We start from the raw sequence: 23,412 nt of genomic DNA, 5'->3' as shown, positions 1-23,412 counted from the left end.
TCACAATAGCAATACCCACTCTTTTTCATTTTCCATTTGCATAAGAGATCTTTCTCCATTCCTACTATCTCACACCAGCTGGAATTGTGATTATTAAAAAGTTATTTATTTACTTTGAGCCTGAGTGTTATTGCATATGGAATGGGTTTCCTGTAAACAGCATATAGTTGGGGCTTGTTTCTTTATCCCACTTGTCATTCTATGCCATTTAAGTAGGATGTTTAGACCATTACATTCAAGATTAATATTGCTATGTAAAATTTTGATCCTGTCATTGCGTTGCCGGCTGGTTGTTTTGTAGACTTGATTGTGTAGTTACTATATAGTGTCTGTGAGCTATAAGCTTAAGTATGTTTCGTGGTGGCAGATATCATTCTTTTGTTTTCTTAAGGACCTCCTGTAAGATCAGTCTAGTGGTCATGAATTTCCTTAGTGTTTGCTTGTCTGAAAAGAATTTTATTTCTTCTTCACTTATTAAGCTTAATTTGGCAGGAAATTGAATTCTTAGTTGGCATTTCTTTTTTTAAGGATATTAAAAATAGTCCAACAATCTCTTCTGGCTTGAAAAGTTTCTGCTACGAAGTCCAATGCTAGCCTGATGTCATTTTCTTTGTAAGTGACCTGGCTCTCCCTATAGCTGTTTTAAGTTTTTTGTTTGTTTGTTTGTTTTTTCCTATTAAGTTGACCTTGAAAAATCTAATGCCATTGTGTCTTGGGATGATTGTTTTGTATAGTATCTCACAAGGGTTCTCCAAATTTCTTGAATTTGTGTGTTACTCTCTCTAAAAAATTGGGAAACATTTCATAAACTGTTACCTCAAATATGTTTTCTAAGTTGCTTATTCTCTCTCTGCCTCTTTCAGGAATGTCAATGAGTCATGTTTTTGGCTTCTTTATATAATCTCACATTTCTCAAAGGTTTTGTTCATTTTTTAAAAAAAATCTTTCTGGCGATCGTTAAAAAATCTGGAGACAACAGATGCTGGCGAGGATGTGGAGAAATAGGAACACTTTTACACTGTTGGTGGGAGTGTAAATTAGTTCAACCATTGTGGAAGAAAGTGTGGTGATTCCTCAAGGACCTAGACATAGAAATTCCGTTTGACCCAGCAATCCAATTACTGGGTATATATCCAAAGGATTATAAATAGTTCTGTTATAAGGACACATGCACAGATATGTTCATTGCAGCACTGTTTACAATAGTAAAGACTTGGAACCAACCCAAATGTCCATCAATGATAGACTGGACAGGAAAAATGTGGCACATATACACCATGGAATATTATGCAGCCATAAAACACGATGAGTTCATGTCCTTTGTAGAAACATGGATGAACCTGGAAACCATCATTCTCAGCAAACTGACACAAGACCAGAAAATCAAACACCACATGTTCCCATTAATAGGCGGGTATTGAACAATGAGAACAAATGGACACAGAGAGGGGAGCATCACACACTGGGTTCTGTAGAGGGGAACTAGGGCAGGGACAGCAGGGGGTGGGAAATTGGGGAGGGATAACATGGGGAGAAATGCCAGATATAGGTAATGGGTATGGAGGCAGCAAACCACATTGCCATGTATGTACCTATGCAACAACTCTGCATGTTGTTCACATGTACCCCAGAACCTAAGTGCAATTATATATATTATATAATATATATTATATAAATTATATATATTATATATAATATATAAAAATATGTATTATATATGATATATTATATATATTATATATAAATATATATACACATAAAATAATAAAATAAAAATGATTAAAATATTGTAAAAAAAATAATTCTTTCTTATTTTTGTCTGACTGTACTGATTCAAGGTACATGTCTTCCAGCTCTCAGATTCTTTTCTCAGCTTGGTATATTCTATTGTTAATGCTTCCAACTGCAATATAAAATTTCTATGGAAAATTTTTCAGTTCTTGATGTTCAATTTGATTCTTTCTTGAAATGGTGATTTTGTCTTTCAACTCTTGGATGATTTTATTGGATTCCTTGGATTGAGTTTCAACTTCCTGCTGAATCTTGCTGAGCTCCAGCTGTGTTTCTACCTACTCTCTGGGAAGTTCCCTGCCACCTCAAATATCCTTGAGCATCATGGGATCTCTTGCACCTAGATCCAGAGGTCGACTGTAAGAGTGAATTGCCCTGCAGTTACTCCACTCACTACTGCCTTAGGAACTGTTCAGAGGTAGGATTGAGTCCTGGTAGTCAGCAATCCCATGCAGGATTCCAAGCTTCCTTCTTCTTCAATGTCAGTGTCTCTTCCTTGACTTGCAGTGTTTTCTCTCAAAATATCTCTTTAAAGTATGATGATTTATCCCAAATTTTTATCTCACTTGGTAGGAGAGGCTATCTTGGCTGTTCTAGTCATCTGTCTTGTCCCCCAATCTGTCTCTATTAGTTATGTAGACTTTGTGAAGATCAGTTGGTTGTAGGTATGTGACTCTGTTTTGGGGTCCTCTATCCTGCTCCATTGATCTATGTGTACATTTTTGTACCAGTGCCATGCTGTTTAGGTACCATAACCTTGTAGTAAAATTTTAAGTCAGGTAATGTGATGCCTCCAGCTTTTTTGTTTTGCTTAAGGTTAGTTTGGCTATTTGGGCTCTTTTTGTGTTTCAAATGAATGTTAGGATTGTTTTCTAATTCTGCAAAAAATGATGTTAGTGATTTGATAGGAATTACATTGAATATGCAGCTTGCTTTGGTCATTATAGTCATTTTAATTATATTGATGCTTTTAATCCATGAGCATTGATGTTTTTCCATTTGTTTGTATCATCTACAATTTTTTTCATCAGCATTTTGTAGTTCTCCTTGCAGATATCTTTCACTTCCTTGAACATAACATAAAATTAATTAATCATTTTAAAGCATACAATTTCACCATTTTAAAGCATACAATTTAGTGGCATTTAGTACAATCACAGTGTTCTTTACTAATCACCTCATCTAATTTTAAAATATTTTCGTCACTGCCAAAGGATACCCAGTACGGACTGAACAGTTGCTGAATTATAAGTAATTCCACTACTAACTATACCCTATAGAATTGAAAAAAAAAATATTAACCACCTAAGTAAACAGTTAGGTGGTTATATTAGGTGGTTAACTCTTTGTATAACCACCTAACTATTTACTAATGTGGCTGCAGCATTTACAGTCCCACCAACAAAGCACAAGTGTTCCAGTTTTTCCAGATCCTTGCCAACACCTGTTAATTTTTTTCTTTCTCTATATGTGTAAATATATATACACATATAATTATATTATTCTTTCTTTATAATGCATATTATAAAGAAAAAATATATATTTCCTTTGTATATGTATCTAAATGGGTGTGAAGTGGTATTATATTGTTGTTTTAATTTACATTTTTCTAATTACTAGTGATGTTGAACATCTTTTCATGTGCTATTGGTGATTTGTTTATTTTCTTTGGAGAAATGTTTAGTTAAGTCCTCTACTCATTTTTTAATTCAGTTGCTTATTTTTCTTGTTAAGTTGTAATCATTCTTTACAAATTCTTATTATTACAACCTTTTCAGATATATGAATTGTAAATATTTCTCCCATTTTGTAGTTTGCATTCTCACTTTCTTGATAGTGCCCTTTAATAAACACAATTTTTAAATTTTGATGATTCCCAACTTATTTATTCATTCTTAACATGAGATAAGAGGCTGAGATGCCAAGAAAACAGTTGAAAAGTAAAGTGGAGTTTTTTGCACTCTTGCTACTCTGGAAAGAAAAGAACTACAAGCAGAAGCACCAACAAGATGGGTTTTACTCTGAGGCAAACCAGAGTTAGATAAATCCAGACAAAAAATACAACCCAACCTCTAGTTAGCTTAGTTCCTAATTGGCTCAAGTGAACAGCCTCTAGTCTAGTTGCCTCACAGAAGAAAAGTGCACCATCTAGAATGCTACTTTCTGTTAAAAAGATAGCACCATCCAGAACACTACTTTCTACACAGGATCAGCAGATAATCAAAAACTACCATGTATATAAAGAAGTAGGAAGGAAGTTAAAAACCAACAATAGAATTGATACATTGGCAATATAAATAAAATATATCAGATAGAGATTTAAACATAATTACGATTAAATATTCAAGAAAATGGATGACAAGATGGAGAATTCCACTAAGTAACTAGAATCTATTTTAAAAGAATTAAATGGAAATTCTAGAACTGAAGAATACAACAACTGAAATTAAAAACTCAATAGAGCTTGGTGCATTGGCTCACATCTGTAATCCTAACACTTTGGGAGACCGAGGCAGGAGGATCATTTGAGCCCAGGAGTTTGAGACCAGTCTGGGCAACATAGCAAGACCACATCTCTATACAAAGAAAAAATTAGTTAAGTGTGGTAGCATGCACCTGTGGTTTCAGCTACCTTGGAGGCTGAGGCAGAAGAATCGCTGGAGCCTAGGAGGTCAAGATTATAGTGAACTATGTTCACATCACTGGATCCCAGCCTGGGCAACTGAGTAAGACCCATCTCAACAACAAACAAACAAACAAAACTCAAGAAATGCATATCAAAGCTGACTAAGTACAACTGAAAGTACAGTTAGTAAACTGGAAAATAGATCAGAGAAACTTGGACTTAATAACAGAAAACAAATTAAGGAAAATTCAATAAAGAACATAAATGACATATAGGGCAGGGTGAAACAATCTAATATAGATGTGACTGGAGTTTCAGTTAGAAAAGAGAGAGAATGGGCAGAATAAATATTTGAGGAATTAGCCAAAAATTCCCTTCCAACTAAAAGACAACAAACCAAAGACTCAAGAATAATTACAAATCCTAAGTAGAGTAAAAATCAAGAAAATTATACCTGAGCACATCATGCAAACATGCTTAAAACCAAACATGAAAGAATAATCTCAGAAGCAGCCAGGGGAAAGAGTACAATGCCTTCAAATGAGCAACAGTAAGGCTGACAGTTAATTTCTGAATCAAGAAAGCCAGAAAAAATAAATAGCATTATTAAAATTGGAATTCTATCATTCAGAAAAAAAACAACTTTTTTTTTAAAAAGCAAAGAAGGTGATATAAAACGTCTTTGAATTCCCACATAGTTAGGAGTTCTCCTTTACTGCAATCCTAAATCTTGGCCTTTCCCAATGCTACCCTATCTTACTGGATACTCGGTCAATATTCTTCTTTCACTTATTTTTCCATAGGATTTCATTATCTTTGAGTCATAATACTTTTAAAAATAATCAAAGATGGAAATATCTTTGATGAAGATAAAGTATTTTGATGAAGACAAAAGAGATTTTTCTTCCATTAAATGACAACCTTTGAGCTTGTTGATTCCATATTAAAAACTCCAACCTTAAATGGGATCTTATTCAGCATAACTGTTTATTTTTATTTGTAAAGAAACAAGTACTTAGTTGGAAATTTTCTCTTAAAACAACAACAAGGAACCTGAAAAGGAGGATTTGCCACATAGAATTGGTAGAGCAGCTAAACAGAGGCTTTGGAGGCTAAGGACCAAAGTGTTTCATTCAAGAAACCAAAGCAGTAGCCAATTTAATTCTAAATTTAACTCTAAATATCCTAGGTTTTAGCTCTAAATATCATCCATTTACAGATATGTAAACAGAAACTCAGAGTGTTTAAATAATTTGTTCAAGTTGATTCAGCTAAAAGTGGCAGAGCAAGGAACTTACTTAAGTTTTCCATACCCTTCCTATTGCAATATTCAGAGACTCATAAGTAGTGTGGTTTGTGTTGCCGAAAACTCTCTAACCCAAATAATCTTCACTGCAGAACATCCAGTGCAACAGACTCAGATAAGTTCATTTAAAAAAATACAACAGTGCCCACTATAAGCCACAGTTATACCTATTAGATATAGCATACTACGTTATTAAATCCTGAAAACACCTGATCACTCATATTCCTGAATTAGTTAACTCAGCTTTTAATACGGCATAAAAAGGTGGGACACAAAACAGATAACTTTTGATACAGAGGGATTCAAATAATAAAGAGAACTAACTGCAGGAGCCTGGTTTGGGATAAAGTGGGAGATTACACAAGAAGGCCAAGTATGAAGTTGCCGCAAGAGGGGTATTGTGATATCTATGGGGAAAGGAAAGGGGCTAGGACTGAATTCTAGAAAGCTTTTATGCACTTTAGAAATTTATTTAAGTCTCAATCCTCAATAGGTAGTTTCATCTGTCTCATGAACCAATCCTGTTAGAACTCACAGTGCCCTCACATGACACCCCTTGTGAAAGAACCCTATTTCAAAAGTGATGCCTGAGATTCTTTGTTGCTTTTCTTCCAGGCATCCACATGTTATCATGCCATAAATGTATCCTGTGATTTTCCAGGCATGGCACTAATATTTATATCCAAACAGGTTAATAGTCAGCAAGAAGGCTCATGCTGAATCGGAGCAAAACCCCTTCATGGGAAGCCCCTGGAGAGAATTGCTCTATAAATCTGCAGAGGATTGGGAGCAGGTGCTTAGAGCTAGAACTTCCTGGATCACTTACCCCCAATGCCTCACTCTCAGAAGAAGATATCCAAAGACCAAATAAATGTTACACAACATGTTTGGGGCTGAAAGTGGTCCTAAACCTAGAGCTCTTGACTTGGTCTGAAGGGTTTTCTTTGTTTTGTTTTCTGTGATAGTACTTAGGTGATTCACAAGTGTGATAGGAGACCCCTGATAATCTTCTGAGCCACTTAAGGGGCTCTGTAAGGTCAAACTGTTTTCATCATAATGCTAAAGAATTACGTGCCTCTTCCAGTCTCCTCTCCCAAGAAGAGAGTGGATTGGGATGTCGTCATCATTCTCACGGGTAATGGATGTGTGCTTAAGCAGATTTGTAATTCAGAATTTATCTAGCTTTATTTCTAATGTGGCCAATATCAACAGATTAAAAACTATATAAACAAAATCTCTTTTGGGTACTTAATAATTTTTAAGAGAGTCAAGGGTTCTGAGACAAAATTTGAGAACCACAGTTACAGTTCCACAAATGTTATTGAGGTACTATTATGACCAAGACACAGGGCTGAGAGCTTTCTTTGCCCTCCAAATACATGGTTCTATCCTACTCAGGCCATGTGGAAAGTTCAGAAGAGGAAAAGGTCATATTGTAGTTAGTAACAGATTCATGAAAGAGACTGATCAGGAAATGGGTCTGCAAAGATGAGAATTTCAACAGCTGATAATCTGGGGCCAGAGTATTTCTGGTTGAGTGAAAAGTACAATTAGAAACAAGACCCCAGGGAGCATATGTATTCTGGTCACAGTCAGTCTTCCTGGGTGAAAGTGTCATGTGGATGAGAAGCAGTAATAAGGGAAACTAAGAAGTGAGATGATATTGAGATGTAAGGAGGCTTGAGCCCCAGATAGAAGCATTTGGACTTATTTTTCATGACCATGATAGTTCATTGTGTAGACGATAGATGAAAAGGTACTGCTCACTACAGAAAATAGAAATAACCAATGAGACAAGTAATACTTAGAGCCTTCTTCAGTTATAGAGCTTAATCCTCAGATTAAGAGTATGGGTACAGCGTTTTAAGGGAAAATACAAAAGTCATCAGGAAATGCAGAGGAGGAGGGTAAAGAAACACACTTCAAATTAAGTCAGGATCGATCCATCATCCTAGTTGTCTAATCATAGCAAATGTCTTTTTCTCTCTATATTCAGAGAGACCCACAGTTAAGATCAGTAAAATGCAACTGTACTTCCCAAAGTTACTTTGAAAATAAATTGAGTAAATAAATATCAGTCATGCTTTGAAGATCATAAAATGCTATTTGAATATATAGATGTTTAGCTACTGCCTTCTGTGTTGTCAATCTCAGTGGAAGGCATTAATATAAGTGAAGAGGGTGGGAGGTCAAAGGTTTTAAGCATTCACAGGCCTGAGGAAACCACAAGCTCCTTTCACTTTACCAGGAAATCTTTATTTTAAAAATAACATCTCTTGATCCTATTTTGAGATCTGCAATCGAATGAATACCTTGACGCTTTAAGAAATGCTCTCCTTTAATTTTATTGGTTGTTTTATTGGCTGTGTTTTAATAGGTAATATATATACATGTTAAAGATTTAGACAAGAAAACAAGAGTATAGTGTTAAAAGTATTCTTAAACTAATGATAAATCTAATTGGATGGATAATTTATGCTTCATCACAATGAAGTCCAATAGAAAGCTTCCCAGTGGACAGAAAGAAAAGGTGATGATATCAAAGAGATTAATGGGAAATATAAATGGAAACACCAATTATGGTTCTTTGATCTCTTTCATCATCTTTTTGAGCTGTTAGAGGGTAACTGCTTCTTGTTTTTATCTATTGGGCATCATTTTATACAATTAGGAGATAAGTTAGCTGGTGTTCATATTCAAAGAAGTTAGCTCATGTTCATATTCAATATTCCCTAGCTAGCTGTATTAGTCAGAGTTCTCTAGAGGGATAGAACTAATAGGATATACATATAAAGGAGCTTTTACTAAGTATTAACTCACACTATTACAAGGTCCCACAATAGTCTATCTGCAAGCTGAGGAGCAAGGAGGGCCAGTCCAAGTCCCAAAACTGAAGTCCTTGAAGTCCTATGTTAGAGGGCAGGAAGCATCCAGCACAGGAGAAAGATGTAGGCTGGGAGGCTAGGCCAGTCTAGTCTGTTTTCACGTTTTTCTGCCTGCTTTATATTCTAGCCATGCTGGCAGACTAAGGGTGGGTCTGCCTTTCCCAGTCCACTGACTCAAATATTAATCTCCTTTGACAACACCCCCACAGACACACCCAGGATCAATACTTTGCATCTTTCAATCCAATAAAGTTGATACTCAATATTAACCATCATACTAGCCAAAATAATCTTAAAATTGCCTGAGGATGATATCATGGTGGCCAGCAAATGTTGGCTTGGAGCTTATTCAAGCCTCTCCAGTTAAGCAGTGACTATGCCAGCCAGCTGTGCCAACAAGGGAGAACAGAACCCATGGCCAAGCCCTAGTCCTGGCAAACACTTTCATTCATCTTACATCTTTTTCCAAACACATTTGCAAATAATCCAACTCATTGTCATAGCTTTTGTGTTGTTTTTATTATTTTTTAGTTTCTTAATCAACAAATAAAAATTATAGATATTTATCATGTACAACATGTTTTGAAATATGTATACCTTGTAAAATGGCTACATCAAGCGAATTAATGTATTCATGCCAGGTATCATCTATTTTAATGAATCTTTCATGGTCAAGTATCACCAAAAGTAGACTAACGGACTAGACTAGTAGCAGGTGAATTCACTTGCAGAATTCTAGATTCATCTAGAAACAGTGGGATTTTCATGCCCCTGTGTAGATATAGTAATCATTAGTACTGCTCTTCAAAATGTTCTCATTCTCTTTATATGATGATGTTGCCCTTTTCAAGCTCTTAGGCATGACCATGAAATGTAAGCAGAAGAAGCATAGACCAATTCTAGGTATAAACTTCAATTGGAATCATGCAATTTGGCACAGAAGTTTCCTCGTCTGCTGTGGTGACCACAATGTTTCTGATAGCGGCAACTCTACCAGCCTGGATCCTGGACAAAGGACAATAGAGAACATAGCTTCTACCTGACCCACAGTAGGCATTGCATTAGTTTGGAGGAGAAGTAACCCTTTATGTTTCAAGCCGCAGAGATTGGGGCTATTTGTTACCACAGCATTGCTTAGCCTATCCTAACAGACAGGAGACAAAGGCAATGTCATGACAAAAACAGAGTAGGAATTGTTAATGACACAGTCTTGGACATCAGACAAATTTAAGTTCTAACTTCTATCACTTCCTAGCTGTGTGGTCTTGGGAATGTTACTTAAATCCTCTGTGTAAACCTACTCCAGGCTTCTATGACAAAATACCCCAGGCTAGGTAGTATAAACAACAGAAACTTATTTTCTCACCCTTCTGGAGGCTAGAAGTCCATCATCTAAGTTATAGATGGCTAGATGACTCAGTTTCTAGTGAGGGCTTCCTTCTTGGCTTGCAGAGAGCTGCCCTTCTCACTGTGTCCTCACAAGATGGAGAGAGAACAAGCTCCCTAGAGTCTCTTTTCAAAAAAGACACGAATCCCATTGGATCAGGGCCCCACTCTTATAATAGGATTTAATGTAATCACTGCCTTATTCTAAATACAGCCACACTGGAGCTAACAGCAAAAACACAGATTTTTAAAAGGACACATACCCTCAGTCCATAAAACCCTATCAGTCACATTTCCTCTTGGGTTGTTTTGAAAAATAATTTGACATATGTAAAGTGCTTGTTCTAGTATTTGTCTCTTTGTAGGTATTTATTATATTTAACTTTATTTTCTCTAATCCTCTCCCAGCCAAAAAACCTCATATAATATAGAAAACTGAACCCTCTTACATTGTATATAATCAATTATCACTAAGTGTCTGACACTTGGTTAGGGAACATCTCTGAAACAAGAGTTTTCCTTAGCTGCTCTTAATGCCCTAGGGTCAAGGTCCCTAGATTGCTATTCACTTTTGCACACTGTATAAGCCAAGTCATTACAGGCCCGAGGAGCAAATGAATTATACAGTGCAGTGTTACCACTAAATCAACCCCATGCAAGAAGCAGTCCAGGACAGGCAATCACTCTCTTTGGGCCAGACTAGAATGCAAATGAAAGGCAGAGAAGCAGGTCAAAGAGGATTGAATGTTACCAAGAAAGTCACTGAAAATAGCTCCCTTCTGATTGGTAAAGCTCCTGAATCAGAGTTTCAATCCTTAATGTGACTTTGAGCTGGAGAGAAGGCATTAAATCTACCCTTAACATACATGGGGCACCACACTGCCACAGCAAATCATGGGAATTAAAGTCTTTCACAGTGTCAGGTTTTGGAGGAAAAAGTTGCCAGCAAGCAGTTTTCAGGCTAGGCTGATGAGCTAAGTTGACTGTCGATAAATGAGAATAAATAGAAGCCTCTTAACTTATCCTCCGCCAAGAAAATTAGGGGCAAAACTTCACCAAGACAAGTATTTGTGAAGGTTCATAAATGTGTGTCCACTTGGGGTTATAGAATGACTTATAAGATGTTGATTTCTTCCCCAGTGTATATTCATTGAACAGCAACAAACTTCTCATATGTTTAAGTTCATAGAGATCCACCGTCACTATACTGCCAGTCTTATACTGATCTACAAACACATTGTGATTTATAGGGTACTGCGAAAATCTACTAGTTCAGAACACAAAGTTTATCTTTTGCTAACTAGCATGATGGTAGGTTTTGAAATTCTGTGGAAAAAATATTATTTTCTTTGCCTTTGACAAGAATAATACATTAAACAAAACCAGCACCTTGGCAGGAATTTGGGTCATCTTTTGTAGAGAAGCCAGAGAGTGCTTGACTACTTTAGGTTGAATAAAATCTAAAGTAAAAGTTTCAAAAATTTCAAAGAAAGTTTTATCTAGGCTTCACTGAAACCTAGAGAAGACCCAGAGAAAATGTAGTCTCATTCTCCATCAACTCTAGTTTTATGTCAAAAGTATATTTCTCATGTAAACTAAAGACTGAACTCTTTGTAAAAAGGGATAAGGAATAATTGTTTAGGAAGAGGAGGAATAGGCAGAAACTATTTCCTAGTTTGTATTTAAATTTTGTAATTTTTTTTTCTTTGCTTGCAAAACATATAATTGTAACACCACTCTTCAAAATCATCCCAGCATCTTGAATCTTATGTGGGATTTATGTTTCAGTATTCCTTGGTATGTGTAAAATATTTTGATAGGCTGCACACAGTGGATCACACCTGTAATCTAACACTTTGGGAGGCGAAGTGGGCAGATCACCTGAGGTCAGGAGTTCGAGACCAGCCTGGCCAACATGGTGAAACCCCATCTCTACTAAAAATAAAAAATAGCAGGACATAGTGGCATGCACCTGTTAGTCCCAGATACTCATTAGTCTGAGGCTGGAAAATTGCTTGAACCCAGGAAGCAGAGGTTGCAGTGAGTAGAGGTCACACCACTGCATTCCAGCCTGGGCAACAGAGCAAGACTCTGTCTTGAAAAAAAAAAAAACTGAATAAGTGAAACCTGCAAATGAGAATTCAGAAAGTGACAAGATAATGGCCAAGGGTGGTGACTCACACCTATAATCCCAGCACTCTAGGAGGCCAAGGCAGGAGGACCGCTTGAGGCCAGGAGTTTGAGACCAGCCAGAGAAACACAGTAAGACCTCCATCTCTACAAAAAAAATTTAAAAATTAGCCAGGTGTGGTGGTGCATGCTTGTAGTCCTAGCTACTCAGGAGGCTGAGGCAGGAGGATGACCTGAGCTAGGGGTTTCAGACTGTGGTGAGCTATGATGGCACCTGCATCTCAGTCTGAGTGACAAAGTGAGGCCCTGTCTCAAAAAAAGTGGGGGGAGGGGGGGACATGACAAGATGATTCTAGGTTTTTTCTTTTCTATGGTTAGAGATGAGAAAGAAAATGTCAATGTGACTCCTTCTCTGTGGTTCTTTCAGCCATAGGAGCTTTGTTTTGTACCCTCTGTCCCCTACCAAGAAAGCCCAGGGAAGGTAATGTCTCCTGGATCCTATGAAATGTTTCTGTAATGGCCACTTTAACTCACACCTTGATTTTTCCCCAGTCACTGGCAAGTGTGATGGATTGTAATTGCTGCACATTCATGAGGTTTTCTCAAGGTTACCCGGTGAGGGTTAATGTTCAGTTCATCTGCAGGACTTATGAGGTGGAAGAGGGAATTTCTATTAGGTATTCTGCAGCATTAACAAAAAATTAGAGAATATAGTCTGTGCCCTTAAAAGAAACCTCGTTGTACTCTGCTAAAAGGCGAGAGCTCACACACAGTAGGCCATGAGCTTGTGTCACATGGAGGGCAAAGGAGAAGCTTCCCTTTGATAATGAAACAAACATTTAGCTTACCTAGGAGCTATGCAGAGTGGGGACAAGATGTGTCATCTGTGAAACAAAAAATAGAAAAATAAATAAATAAAGGGAGATTTCTAAAAGGCACACATCATTCAGAATTAAATTAATTCAATTAATTATGATGTTTTCATACAAGTGGAACACAGCCCGGGCTAGGAACAAAGATTTTTCTTGCTTATATTCTGAACAATGACCTATTTTTCCGTGTTTGTGGGGCCTATTTGGTGCGGGTTTTTTTTTTCCTAATTGTGCTCTCATTTTGCATTTTATTCCCTGCCAGGGCACAGTGAACACCAAGAGAAGAATAAGACAGAGGGCTATTCCTAGTGAAGCAGAGTTTACAACCCTTGTTCATTTTGGCCAGAGGCTAGCTGACTCTAGTTTATCTAACTCGTAGAGGGTTTCAGAAGAAAAATTGGAAGTACTATCCTGCCTTTGAGTATGAAGACGAAATTCTAATATCATAAGAGAGTCATTAGAGGTCAAGGCAGATAGAAGGGTTCATTCATTCAACATTCAACATAAACTGTGAACACCTAACATGTGCCAGGTACAAAGAAGGATGTTCTACCTTGGACTAAATTCCATTCCTGTGAGGGAAGAGAAGCAGCAGGTATTTTCATATCTATATAAAATGTATCATATAGCAGATATAATTACTGGGAGAATAAGAATAAGAAGCGTTGGGTGAGTGGGAAGTGCTATTTAATATAAAGAGTGGTCTGGGAAGGTCTCACTGAGACATTTAAACAGAAGGATCTTGTTTTTGACCAACAGTTTTATGTCCTCTCCAAATTCATATGTTTAAACCCTTACCTCCAATGTGATGGTATTTGGAGATGGAGCCTTTGGGAGTTAAGGTTACATTAGGTGATAAGGGTAGAGCTCTCATGATGGGATTAGAGGTTTGAAGAAGAGGAAGAGAGAGATTCTTTCTCACTCACTCTACTCTGGTGCATCAAAGAAAGGCCATGTGGGGCTATAGCAAAAAGGAGGCCAGCCATCCAAAAGCCAGGAAAAGGGCTCTTACCAGAAATGGAATCAGCTAGCATCTTAATCTTGGACTTCCACCCTCCAGAGCTGTTAGAAAATACATTTCAGTTAAGCCAGCCAGTCTGCAGTATTTTGTTATAATAGTACTAGCAAACTAAGATAGGCCTGAAGAAAGTGAGATAAAAGCACACACAAATAAGGGGAAAGCATTCCTGGTAGGAGAAACTGAAGGTGCAAAGGTCCTAAGACAGCAGTGTTCTCCATTTTCAAGGGACAGCAGGAGGGTCAGTGGGACTGGAGCCAGGTAAGCAATAGGTAGATAAGGAGATGCTTTGGAAAGCTAATGGGGGAGGGAGATTCTGTAGAGGGAGATTCTGTAGATTCTGTAGAACTCCAGCAGAAGAGTTTGTGTTCTGACTTTCTTAACTGCTGAGTTGAGAATCAACTAGAGGGGAGGAAAGGGCACATCAAGAGCTCTTAGATGACTGCTTTCACCCAGAAAAGAGAAGGGCTTTAGAGAGAGAGACACCAGGTTGACATTTACTCTGGCAATTAGAAATTATGGGCTATGAAGCATTAGCAAAAATGAGTAACTGATATTAGACAGTTTGTAAGGGCCAGATCTGGGGTTCAGCAACTTACATGGATTATCTCAATTACACTGTTGAGATAGGTACCGTTACTATAATCTGCATTCCATAGACAAAGAATGTTCTACATCTTCATTTCTTTATGTACTAGAGAAAATATTATTACCTACCTTACAGAGTTGTGGTGAAGATGAAATGCAATCATCCTTGCAAATCACTTAGCTCAGTACTGACACAGGGTATAATCTCAATAAAAGACGACAATGGTTATCATTTTATGATTTCATTAGGACAAATAAAATTTTGTCCACACACTACCTACCTGTGAACAAAGAAGACTGACAAAGTCAGTACTCTTCCTCATGCACTTACCTCAGCTTCAAATCAAGAAAAAGAATGAACACAAATCTGAGAAGCAGATTTTCTATATTTAACGAAAGACTCCTTTTGACAAATCTTTCTGTGGTCTTTGCCTACAGCAAGTAGCACTCCCATTTATCTGCACTGGCATTTTTCTCCTATTATTTCCTTATCAGAGCTGTTCCTTTCCAATCCTGGCACAATGTTTTTTACTCTTCTGGGCTAAATTTCATGGCCTTCCCACACTTCTTAGAATTCCCTTCTGCAATAGAGTCTTCCCACAGTATCACTCATCCTGTCCTGGACACCTTCCCGGCATTTCACCACTTAGCTACTCCATAGCTGGATGCTGTGTGGATTTTCTTTTGTTCAATGTTTTCTGATTATTTCATTTGGAGTGGACTCCATATTCCTGTAGACAACACGTATGTTTCCCCCAAGCCACCACAGGCTCTCTGAACCTGGAAATGGAAAGACATCTTTGACATTTCTTCCATGAGACACATCACAGGCTTCCTAGACAGGGAGATGGCACACACACAAAGCTGCCAGGAATTAAATGCTATACTCTTCCCTTTACCCTGAAATGGGGCATCCTACTGCGTCACTCAAGGTGGTATATACAGCCGACTCAGAAAAACACTTCATTGACAATGAAATTAAAGCTTTTTATCCAGTCACTTGTGTCACTGGGTATCACACTTTATCACTTTGTTTAGATAAAGCTTTATTGGTCTAAGAGCAAAAATAGATGCTGTTTTCCCTAAAAGGCCTGGATGATGCTGCCACTTCAAGAAGAAAATCTTTCTCCTGCTAGTCTTTCTCAACCTTAGCTGCGGGGTTATCTTTAACAATAACTATTAAAGTTCGAGCCCAGAGACTGGTGCTAATTCACCCTGACCGACCTCTCACACAGCCACAGAATTCTCCCCTACGCACCAGGGCACCTCCAGTGGCTGCAGCTGGCAATAAGGGAGCGGAGGAGGTAGAACGTGAGAGGCCCGCAGTGGCCCACCCCTCTAATCCATAGCCTTCCATTCATAAACGGATAAAAACAAGAGCCATTTTTAGATTCAGGATTTCCTGGGGAGAACAACAATTCCAGCCCCAAACTTCAGATGTCAGCAGAGAACAGTGTGGGCTCTTTATAGTCCTCAAGAACACACGCACTGAGCTTCCCCCGCAGCCCCCAGCACTGCCAGCTGCAGCTACTGCAGTCCCAGCGTCTGAGTTTGCGGCTCACCGGGAGATCGTCTGTTCCTGTTGCTTCCAATATTGTCTTGGCCTTTTTCAAAGCACATGCACAAGACTGCAACAGCACCCCTGTTTCCAGCCCATTGTGTACATGAACGCTCTTCCAGCGTGGCTCCCCCACGACATGCACCTACTCAGCAACCTACAGAAACTCCCCCAGGTGGGTATCAATGCCCCAAATTTCCTTTCAAGCCTTCAAGGCTCACCCAACATAAATACTGCACACTTCTTGAAGAACAACCTCTTCTTTCATCAGACACGTTGATCTACTTTCCTTCTAACACTCCTCCACCCTGTGCCCCTGTTGCTCCCATTTACCTCCACTGGGAGTATCTTCCCTTTACCACTTATTTAAATTCTGCCCAATGTTCAAGATACTGCTTAAGTTCCACCCACCCCCAACACCTCTGGGATCACTCTAGTCCTCAGGGTTATTACAGTTATAATTGCTAGCTTGTAATTTCACAATTAATTGTCTTCTCCCTGTTTTATGTGTTTGCATATTATCTACAAGGTTGTAATATACTTGAGAAAAAGATCCAGATATTTTACTACTGCTCAATCCAATTCTGGCAAAGAGGAAGTACTCAACTTTATGAAGCTCCAACTGGGCCAGTGCCTTATAGAATGTTAAATAGAGGACAGGATTTTGACCTCAGTTACAGAGCATGCAAAGATAATCTGGTTCTCCCTCTCATAATCCCTGTGAAAGTCCAAATTCTCCACACAGAGAGAAAGGATTAGGCTCTCTGATTTTATTTGCTATAATCTTAGAATAATTGTAATGCTGCACTGAGTAGTGACAGATTACTCAACTTTCAGCATTGAAAGATCACTTGGAAATTATGTAACACAAATGCAGAGAAGAAATCTGAAACCCACAAAAGTGAAGTTTCCTTCCCCGAACCACAGAGTGGATAAAGGATGGAACTAGGAACAAACCCTAAAGCCTTTGAAATCCCAGCCAGAACTCCTGGGTGAATATTTGCATTTTGCCCTTCTGCATTTTCTTTAGGGTCTGGATGATAGCAATAGAAAATTATTGGAAAAATACTTTCTGAGTGCTTTCTGTGTCTCTGGCTCTATGCAAGGGCATGTGAGCTATGAAGAAAAGAAAAAGAAAATGAGCATTTCTTTGCACTCAGGACTCCTGAACTCCCTGTATTATTTTTTAAAGCAATGATCATAACTTTTTTTTTTCTTTGAGGCACAGAACCCACTGAGAACATAATTAAAATTACAGGCATAGGGAAATGCGTGTATGCACAAACCAGCAAAACACCACACTTCATTTTAGAGTTTTGCTGAGTTCTCGAACCTTCAGGTTATAGTCTCTTTCTGAAATCTTCAAAAATAGAGGCATGATTTTATAATTTACAGTGTCCAGATGCTAGCCCTCGCCTTTTCCTCCTCCCTTTTGAGTGACTGGTGGGAAGGCAGCAATCACAGCTTCATCTCTTCCCTAAATAAATAAGCACTTCCCTGAGTGCCTCAACTCCATTGCTCCAGATGTCACGCTGGTTGAATGGCTCATTTAGGGCTCAGCAGGACCCAGGTCATGCGCTGAGCTGATCAGCTTTTCTGTGTCCTGCCCTTGCCACTCAGAGCAGCTTCTCTGCTACTCTGCCTGCTTGGAAAATCCACACTCCCCTTAGGAGGCCTGGAAGCTGAGTAAGTTCTAGCATGGTTCTGGCAAGCCTCAGGAAGAGGGGAGGGGTCTGGTGCCATCTCTTGGGACTTTTATTAGACAATACTGGTGAAAAGCCCATGGGGTGTTTTAAGTGGTGGCTCTGGCATAAAAGATGCGATGGAAAGAGCACTTCTCTCAGAAGCCATATATCATGAAGCTTCTCCAGACAGGAGAAAGTGGGAAACAGATGGAGAGGAGCAGGCAAATGCACCACAGGGACACAGCTTGAGTGGGAGGGTGTGAGGAGGCAACTGAAGCTATCAGCAGCAGCAGAGGGAAAAGACTCACGATGTGGAATCTACATATGGTAAGTCAGGATGAGAAACAGAAGACCGTACCCAACAGCAAGAGATTCATTCTCGCATCATTTAGAACGAAGAGAAGAACCAGGCAGAAGGAGTCGAGTTCTGAAAACTCGAAACCAGGCATTCTCAGCCCGTCATATCCCATGGGAAGCTTTTAAAACCATGGATGCCTGGGCCCTTGCCTGGACAATTACATCAGGTTCTCTGGGGTGAACCTGATGTGAGTCCTCAGCAGTGGCAGAAGTGAAAATTGTAGTACTGGGATTTCTGATTTCCTGATTGATGGCATCTAGTGGGAGGCAGGGAGAAGCCAGGGAGAATTGTTGAGTGCCTACACCTGTACAAAATAGTGCTGCATCCTAGCTGATGGGAGAAAGGAAGTCTCTCTTTCAAAAGTATTATTTTTCCTCCTTGATGTCACTGCCCAGCAAAGAAGCAGTCCCAGGTCATGTTAGAGTTACCTACTTGTTTGTATTTAGCCTTATCCTCCAGGAATTACAGAAAATGAGTCCACAAGAAATGTGTCCAGGTCTTCTCCCTGCCTGAGGTAATTGTGTGCTCTGTGTATATCCTACTAAAGGTTCTACTATCGAGGAAAATCTTGAAAGCCAGGCACCCCTACTTCTTTATTTTCTGTGGCTCATATTGTCAGCAACCATCGGGACGGGTAGGCACGTCTGCCAGGGGTCTCTCGACCTGCAAGGGGGTCCCAATACCTGGAAGAGAGAGTGCGCGGAAGAAAGGGAGACAGAAAGCAAGGTGTCTGGAGGGCTGGATAGGCCGTGCCTAAACAGCGAATTTTATTTTTCAACGGCCAGGAATAAATACACTTTCTTTGCTCTGGTTTATGTCATTGCAAGAGGAAATTCAAATCTATGCCTTACATGGCCTATACAATAGAGAAGTCAGATACACAATCAGTGGTTGTAAAAAGTAACAGAATTTCCTGTGATCACAAAGCTTGTTTACATCCAGACATTATTCCTCATGGCTGCAGGTATTTCTGGTTTGATCTTGTTTTAGAACTGAGATGTGAAAAGTTTTTCTGGTTTTGCTTATCAGAATATCTTTTAACCAGATTCTCCTTTGCTCCTGACTCAACTTATCTCAACTCCCCCGTTCAGGGGTCTCTGAGTCAGGGATCAAAGCCATCCGTATAGTGGCATTTGCTTTGCAAATATCCCCACAGTTAAACCATTATCTAGGGTACAAGGCAGTCAGGCAAGTAAAGAAAAGTTTAAAGCTATACTTAAAAAAAAGAGTCATAAAGATTAAAAGCAGAAACTGGTTGCTGGCAGGGAGTCACTCGGTCTAGCAGCACCACACAGTTTTAAGCCCAAACGATATCGTGGTTGATATTAGAAACTGATCATCCATCTTTTAGTTCCTTTTTCCCGATAGCTCGACTGCCTCCAGCAGGAAACTGTGTTTGGGATCAAACTCACCATATAGTGAGACCCACGCCTTTTGGGGGTCTCACATGGGAATGTTCCCCACATCATAGAAAGGAGAAAAAAAGATTTCTGTAACAATTGGAAGAAAAATGAAAGATTCCTATGCAGGAGAGAAGAATCAAAACTGGTGATAGAATATGACAAAGAAGAGAAGGAAAGGGGGAGAGGGAAGAAACAACACAAAGGGCTGTTACTCAAGACAGAGCCCTTGAATCAAGACCTCCTCAGAACAGAAAGACATTCAACGGTAAAAAAACAGAGATTGACAAGAACAGTTATTTTGCACCAAATGAAAGGATATATGGTATGGCACTGATTACACCCAAAGGCTCTAAGGCAATTGAATGTTAATTGGCAGAGGCCTACCAATGGTATACAGTCTTGAAGGACCTATCAGGAAAAAGAGAAGTTGCTAAAACTTTTTAATCTTGGACTTCCTTCCCACTTCCCTGGGTTCTTCAGAAGACAAATAACTCCCCAGGTTATACAACTGGGAAATATAGCTCCTTACAAATGGACAGCAGCCTGGCATAGGGAACTAATAAAAGATAATAAGGGGAATAAAAAGGGTGGTATAATCCTTGGCAAAATGTATAGCAATATGAAAATTTTTGTAATAAATTGTTGTAATAGTTTGCATTGTGAATCAGAACAGCAAATACTTCGTTATAGAGTACTTACATTTTATTTTTCAGCTATCACAGCTCAAAACTAAATGTAGACATGTGACTCTTTAGGATACCTTCTGGCTAAAGATTGCATCTTTACCATCAGAGGAATATTTATCAGGTTTATTTATTAACAATCTCCAGTTGGCTCTATGCAACATGAAGACAAATAAACACACAAATGAATAAGTAAAATATTTTTAAAGTATTTCTGCCCTCTAGAACCTTATACTCCCTGGTAAAAATTCTTACTGAAACATAGAATACCATTAAAGTTACTGATTCATACCTGCAGAAGAAAAATATGACCTTTTCTGTAACAGGAGAATGCCTGAATAATGATAGCACTGAAATTGATGCCATCATTATCAGCTTGCATTTTTCAAGCACTCAGCACAGGGCAAAGAACTGCAGAAGGGAATACAAACAGGGATGAAAAGCAGGCTCTGCCCTACATGAGCCCACCATCTTGATGGAGAGAGAGGAGGTGAACAGACACACAAAAAGGTAACTCCCTGGAAGCATTTCTTGAGTGGCTAGTGAGTTACGCAGACCTTAAATGGTGTTGGATGGTAGTGCAATCACAAGCTCTTACATGTGCTTTACAGTGTCTAATCAAATTCATTATCATATTTAATTCTTACAATAACCTATTGATACAAGTGTTATAATCTCCATCTTACAGATGAGAAAGTTGAGAACCAGAGCATTTAAGCAGCCAGCCTGGAGCCACAGAGATTAAGTCTCAGCGCCAGGACTCAGGACGAGCACCAATAGAAGCCTGTCCTTGGAGTCCAGAATGAACATCAGAAGCAACCCAGCCACAGCAGGAGAGTGTCCATGAATGTCATCTGGCCAAACCTAAAGGCAAGACTCTTTTAACTTATCTCATGCAAGCTCGTTCTTTACGCTCTTTCACTAACTCCAATTAAGGATATTTTATGCTCATGATAGGATTTGCCATTTTTCCCACTTGCCAAGTCCTTGATTATTTATCATCATCACCAGCAGCAATAGCAACAGCAGCAGCAGCAGTAGCAGCAGCAGCAGAAATAGAGAATTACCTATTCAAGCAGTAAAATCTTCTGTGGAAGTCCATTGCATAACAATGCACACTTTCCCCTGTCTCTAACTCTCTTGTTTTCTAAAATTAACATTTCTGAAATATGGAAAGACATGCAAAGGGGCATGGATTTGGTATTTTGGCTGCTACAAAATAAGCACAAATATAATAATGGGGTAACTTCATACTTACTTTTGTCATGACAAAATCTAAGACTGATTCATGGACCAACATGCAGGAAAAAAAAAGTTATTTATCTTCTCCTAGGGGAGAAGGTTTTCTCAATTTCCTGGGCATAAGCATTGTTCGACTAAGATAGGTAGATAGATAGAAAGATAGATAGATAGATAGATAGATAGATAGATAGATAGATAGATAGATAGATAGAAACTTTTCTATTATGCTTCTTTGGTCTTGCATTTAGTCAACATTCTCTATTATTCTGAGCAATAGACTCTTTTGAAGTTTTTATTTCTGGAGATGATGTGTACTTTTATCTTTTTTCTGTGTCTTCATTGATATTTTAGTAGAAATTTGGGAGATGATGTATCAGCAGCAACTAGCCAAGCACCATTTTAAACTAAAATTCAATGGAAATTTAATTTGATTGCACTACAAATGTTAACTTCATGAGATTTTTCCTCCCATCAAGCATGTCTCCTCTTCCCATTAGGCGTATTTGGATAGTGCAAATGGGTGACTTGACTGGAAGCAGAAAGAGATTCATTCCATTCCAAATTTGAATATGACAGTTGTGAAGTCAGGCTCATGACCTGTGTGCCAATTTACAATCTAATAAAAATTTAAATGCTTGAATTATTAACAGAGAGTGAGGGATGGAGCTTAGAATGGAAACATTTATAATGAGGTGATGATTTCCAGCATAATAGAATTGCTCATTTTTGGAACATCCTACATGCATATTCCTTGTGGCTTCATAGCCTGTAAATTGTTGCTGGGTCTCATTTTGAATTCTCTTTACTATTTCATTTTGTTCTGCATCAGCAGTCAGGGCAGCTATGGATACTAGCACAGTTTACTTTTTAAAAAAATCATGAGCTTTACAGTTAGACATACCTGGATTCAAATTCTGATTCTGATTTTTTACTTGCATTGTGAGATCTGATAGCATATTTAATCTCGTTGAACAAGTTAGCCTGCAACAACTACCTTGTAAGCTTTTTGTAAGAATTGCAGGAAATAAGGAAAATACTTCAGACAGTACCTGGCATGTAGTAGTTCTTCATTAATGAGTATAAGAGCTTTTCCCCATCCTTCCTTCTTTCTTCTGCCCTGTAATTTAGAAGAAAGAATCCTCAGTAATCATGCATTAATTGATTCAATAAAGTATTCATTCATTCATCTGACATTTATACAGTGTCAGCTCCAGGTCTGGGAATTCTCAGGACTAAGAATATAAAAAATACCAAGACCTTCAAAAATCTTAGAGACTGATGAAGAAAATAGACCCATTAAAAATACTCTATACTATGGAAAAATGAATGATATTAAAGAAAGATGTTCAAGGTACTACAGTGACACTAAGAAAATTATTTCTGGGTACTTTTGAGTATTTCATTTAAATCCATTGAGCTTCTGTTTCTAATTTTTAAAAATTGTATTAATAAAAGTATATGAGCCTCTTCAAACATGCTGATGCAAAGCCTGCAATTTCCTTCAAAGAGGCTGAATTACACGCATTTTACCCAAATTTATACATTCATTCATTTTAAAAAGTACATTCTTAGAACAAGCATAATCAAGGAATGCCTAAAATGAGTCTGGCCTATAATCCATGACAAAGACTTGTATAAAGAGATGAGCCGAGCCAATCTGCATCCTACCAAGAGAAACCGTGAGAATCAGACAATTAGCATTAGGAACTGAAAATGAAAGGGTGCCCAGAGAGGATAAGTCATAAGGGACAGTCAAGGCTGTTTTGGTTCAGGAGCAAGCTGCAGGTAGAAGGAAGCTTGAGTTAAGCAGAATATGGTAGATGAGGTTAGAAGTAAGATGAAATAGGGATGAAGATTAAAGGGTGAGGAAGGCAGCCATAC

General features: G+C 38.5%; 1 long non-coding RNA gene across 1 annotated transcript in view; it reads left to right on the top strand.

The window, feature by feature from the left end:
- The window catches only part of LOC141584290 (uncharacterized), a 182,294-nt gene extending 160,885 nt beyond the window's left edge, over positions 1-21,409 (top strand). Inside the window, exon 3 of the long non-coding RNA XR_012517252.1 lies at positions 20,978-21,409. This is a non-coding gene — a long non-coding RNA (uncharacterized LOC141584290). The remainder of the gene's footprint in view (positions 1-20,977) is intronic.
- Positions 21,410-23,412: the final 2,003 nt, after the last annotated feature.

Source organism: Saimiri boliviensis, chromosome 1 (assembly GCF_048565385.1).
Source record: "Saimiri boliviensis isolate mSaiBol1 chromosome 1, mSaiBol1.pri, whole genome shotgun sequence".
In the NCBI taxonomy this organism is placed as follows: domain Eukaryota; kingdom Metazoa; phylum Chordata; class Mammalia; order Primates; family Cebidae; genus Saimiri; species Saimiri boliviensis.
Note: the sequence above shows the minus strand (reverse complement) of the source record. Positions and strands in the feature narration are given on the sequence as shown.